Source organism: Crocodylus porosus, unplaced genomic scaffold, assembly GCF_001723895.1.
Source record: "Crocodylus porosus isolate Cpor-Errol unplaced genomic scaffold, CroPor_comp1, whole genome shotgun sequence".
Classification (NCBI taxonomy): domain Eukaryota; kingdom Metazoa; phylum Chordata; order Crocodylia; family Crocodylidae; genus Crocodylus; species Crocodylus porosus.
The window spans coordinates 26,464,221-26,468,744 of record NW_017728949.1 but is presented as its reverse complement, the minus strand read 5'-3'; the positions used below and the strand labels follow the sequence as shown (position 1 = coordinate 26,468,744).

Below are 4,524 nucleotides of genomic sequence, written 5' to 3'. Positions count from 1 at the left end.
ATGGGTCCCAGGACAGAGCCTTGAGGGACCCCACTGGTCACAGGGCACCACGATGAGTGACTGCCATCAATCACAACCCTCTGGGTCCGACCACGAATCATGGATCCTATAACATTCTTATATATAAATAGGTTCAAAGAACATTTTAAAAACTTTTATCATGCATATAGAATTGTAAAGCATTATTTTAGTTACTCAACAGACAATAATGGCTCATTCCAACATAGCAGTCGATCATTTACTGTAAAACACAGAGTATGCTTTTTTATGAAAAAGCATGCAATATAATCAATGGCCTATAACATCACTGCTTAAATCCATAGCTTTAAGTTTTTTTAATGAAGTCAATGAGAAGTTGAATGCTCAAGCACAATGCTGTTAACTATCCTTCAGTATGAACTCCATCTTTCATGATACTGAACTCTGGCCCTAACCCAACAGCATTCAAGCATATGTTTACTTTTAGTATATACTCCCATTGCTTTCTGGGAACCTTTTGAGTCCATAATTACACAATACACCTGTGAAAACTAGAGTAATTGGTTACCTGGACAAGTAATATGTGGAAAGTATTGATGTAGTTTGTACCTGTCATAAGTAAAGTAATGCTTTGCTCTTTTTGAAAAAAAGATTTAATCACACTGTATCCTTTTGCTCTCCATTTCCCCTTCCCATCTGTTCCCATCTGGAAACTAGGAAAAGAGCCAAAACTACATGGTCAACCAGACAGCTATCTACAGATCACAGGTGTGTTTAGCAGATCATAATTTAGGAACCTTTGTGTGAGAAACATCAGAATGAGTCTGCTTCTGTTTAGCCCCTGATTAAATTCTGATTTTATCTGAAAGGTCAACTAATCCTGAGAGAGGTGATTTCCTCTTGCTTTCTTCTTATGAACTAAAAAAAAAATGGTAAAGGACCTCCCCCACAATACACACACATATCCTGTTAGGATTTTTGTAGGCATTATCTTTTATTGGACTAACTGCATGGTTGAGATAGACAAGCTTTCAGGCACAGCAAGGATTAAAAAACAGTCTGTGGCACTATGAAATTGGAGAAGAGAGAAATTCCCAGGAGTAGCTGACAATCAAATCACAACCCTCTCAAAAGGAAAGAAGGTTATTATCACCTTTGGTAGATTATAGTATGCCATTAAGTCAACATAAGTATTCATTCCTTCCTTCTTAGGGTACAGACACAGAAACACTTTAACCATTCCGAAATGTCACTGATTAGGAACCAGCTTCACAATTGTGTGAAGTGCTGTGGTTCTGATACTAGGGAATAGAGTGAGCACATGGCTCGGCGTGCCTTACAGTAGGCAAATAGTAGGGCAAACAGAGTGCTTGAATCTATACTTTGGGGGAATGACCCATAGCTGGGTGCCTTGCCAATTTTCTGCTTTCCTTTCTTTCCTAAAGATAAATTCAATAAACATCAACAGCCTGAACATGACTGAAGTCTGCAGTGTACTTGATTAACTGGGGAAGGGCAGATCCACAGTGCTTGGATCCACAATTTTGGGTTCCCAAGGCCCAGGGAGCATGACAAGGAGCTGTGGTCAAGTGAGGAATGAAGACACAGGTGATATTTATTGAAATAGCTGTGCAAGGGAGCTTACGGATGAGTGCAAATAAAAGGAAAAAAGGTAGCAGTAGAGGCCTGGCTACTTCTCAGGGCAGCCAGTTGCAGCAGTGTATGTGAGTGGGTGGGTGGCAATTTATAGTTGGAAATACAGAAACAAAGCAATTGCCCTGTTGGTGGAAATCAGTGGTCCATTTCTTCACTATCCCATCTCTAGCAATATTTGATACCTGATGTGCAAGAATACGGCGGTAGGACAATCTGAGCCTATGTTTCATTTCATCTTGATCTCCAATAACTAGAGAGTGGCATAAGCACTGAAGCATGAGATTTAATATCCTCTCCAAATCTGTCATAATTGAGATAATGCTGGATAGTCATATATGATTCATTTTTCATTCTTGTTAAGTTTTCAGCCTTGTTTTCTTGTAGCAAAGGGTTCCTCGTTGTGTGAAAAGCCATACCTTTTGTGATTTTTAAAAATCCCCACCTTTTAATTTCATTGAAAATTTGCTCATTATGAAAGAGGGAGAACAGAAGTTTCCAATCAACCATCTATTTGCAACTTTCTACAATAACGGTTTTGAAACAGGGTGACTGCATCAAGAATTCAAATGAATCTGCACCATAGATTTAATGTAAAGGCATTTTAATAATGTTTTTCAGTATTAGTCTCCATCCCATCCATTATCTATCCACACATCTTGCTTATTTCATGTTTAAAATTATAGCTATTAAATTTATACATTAAATTTACATTGTATTCACAGCAGTCCTGTTCTGCTACTGTGGGATATACAGAGAAAGTAGAGAAACAGGCAGTCTACTTGGTATCAGCCCTAAGTATCATTTGCATTTATTCTAGGATGTTCATTCAATATCAGTGAAGACACTTTTTAAAATTAATATTTCAAATTAATTTCACAAATAAAATTATAGCAGTTGAGATTTCCAGACTATTGTTTACATTTTAAGAATAGTCGATAGTTGTGAGCTTCCTTAATGTACTCATAAGGCATACAGATAATGAGTAAAATCCTAGTGAGGCCTAAGGAGATTGTCATAGAGAATTATTTCTAAATAAGTAGAATCCTCCCTCCACAAGCTAAAGGAGCAATGCAGTCATACTAAGATATAGTCCCTAGGAGGGACTATGAGCTAGATTATCAGCTTTTTGCCCCTGGGTTTTCTAAATGTAGTCTGGCTATTGTATTTACAGGCCATGTGAAACAGTCAATGAATCCTAATCTTGGTTAAAATAAATTCACACTGGGAGTTTCAAAGGAGCTTTATACCCAACTCCTAGTGAATTTCAGTGGGTGTACAATGTGAAATTTCTCTCAATAATGAAATGTTCATCCTTAAAATCCTGCGGACAGTGACCAGCTAAGACTCAGACTGCGGTGGGTCAATAGGTATATCCTTTAGAAGGCTGAGACCTGTACATTTTGTCTCATTAAAATACGTTGTTATGAAATCCAGTCAATAATTTAAATGGTATTTTTGCAAAACATTGTATGTAGAAGTGAAGCTAGGTTTGGGGGTTTTTTTTAATTGCTGTATTTCTATTATTTGTCTTTTGGTTAATTGGAGCCAGTGGGCACTTGTTGGTAAAGTTTATCTGCAAGCTAGTATGTGATAGGCTCCACATGTATTGTCAGTGTGGAAAAAACTGCCTATGGGAGCCCCAAGAGATTTTTTTTTTAAGAAACCTTTTAGAAAATAGAGTGCTTGTATCTTTACAGTCTTAAAATGGAAGTATAGCATATACTTCTGTTTAAATTGTGTTTTGGTACATTCAGAATTGTTTTCTTGTGTTTTTATTGTATTGATATGGCATGTCTAATCTGCTTAGAAAGCCCATATTATTCTGTTTCCATTAATAGTATTTTTATCACTGTATGGATAATGTTGTATGGGCTATGGTTTTGGATATGGTTTAGCCAGCTAACTCAAGGAGTAGGTGGAACTGCTAATTATCCTTTGCCACTGTGTTCAAGTGTCAGGGCAAGTACTATTCGCTATATCAGACTGGTAGGATTGGCACGCCATGGCATTGTCTGCCTGTAGGACAGAAACCTGCTCCACAGTAAGAAAAGGCTAGAGGTACTATATGAAAGGATAAGAATCTGTGCTTGTTTTACTTTTCTGTCTCTAAACCTTTGGTTTGTCTTGTTTGTATAACTCTTTTTTCCCCATGTAATAACTCCTTTTGTTGTCTGTCTCCTTACTGGTTGCCTGTGGAAAGAGTGATTTCTGGGTGAGTGATGTTCCATAAGTACTTAAGTATCACATTGGATCAGATCAATGGTCTATCTAGCCTGGTAAGCTATGACAGTGGCAGACGTGGATTATAGATGGCAAACATTGAACCAGATACATCTACAGTGATCTAGCCCATACTTATAATGATTCTTGGCATGTACCCTCATTGGTTTAGACATGCCTGAGGAAGCATCTCTAACCATTTTGCTCAACAGCCATTAATAGATCCATCATCCAGGAATTTATCTAGTCCCTTTTTGAACCTGGGCATGCTATCTGTTTCCACTACTATCTACCACCTCCTGTAGCAACGAATTCCACAAGTTAACTATGGGTGGCATAAAAAGGTAATTTATCTGGTTAGTTTTAAATCTGTCTCTTATTCATTTCTATGGTTTTTATGATTCTACTCATTTCTAATCTACAGTGACTATAAGGTCTCTTTCCTGAGTCATAAAAACTAGTTCAGAACCCTCCACTGTGTACATCTAGTTGGGCTTATTTCCCCCTAGTACATTACCTTTCATTTGTCAACAATGAAGGTCATCTGCCATTTTTGACCACTCACTTAGGTTGGCGAGATCTTTCTGCAGCATCTCTCCATCGGCTTGGAATTCAACTATCCAGAGAAATTTGGTATCATCTTCATTTCAGGCTACCCCTTCTGTAGAA

General features: G+C 37.8%; 1 long non-coding RNA gene across 1 annotated transcript in view; it reads right to left on the bottom strand.

Moving 5' to 3' along the window:
- Positions 1-4,162, bottom strand: part of LOC109322694 — an 18,341-nt gene extending 14,179 nt beyond the window's left edge. Inside the window, exons 1-2 of the long non-coding RNA XR_002104464.1 lie at positions 4,066-4,162; positions 729-730 (exon numbers count right to left, since the gene is read on the bottom strand). This is a non-coding gene — a long non-coding RNA (uncharacterized LOC109322694). The remainder of the gene's footprint in view (positions 1-728; positions 731-4,065) is intronic.
- Positions 4,163-4,524: the final 362 nt, after the last annotated feature.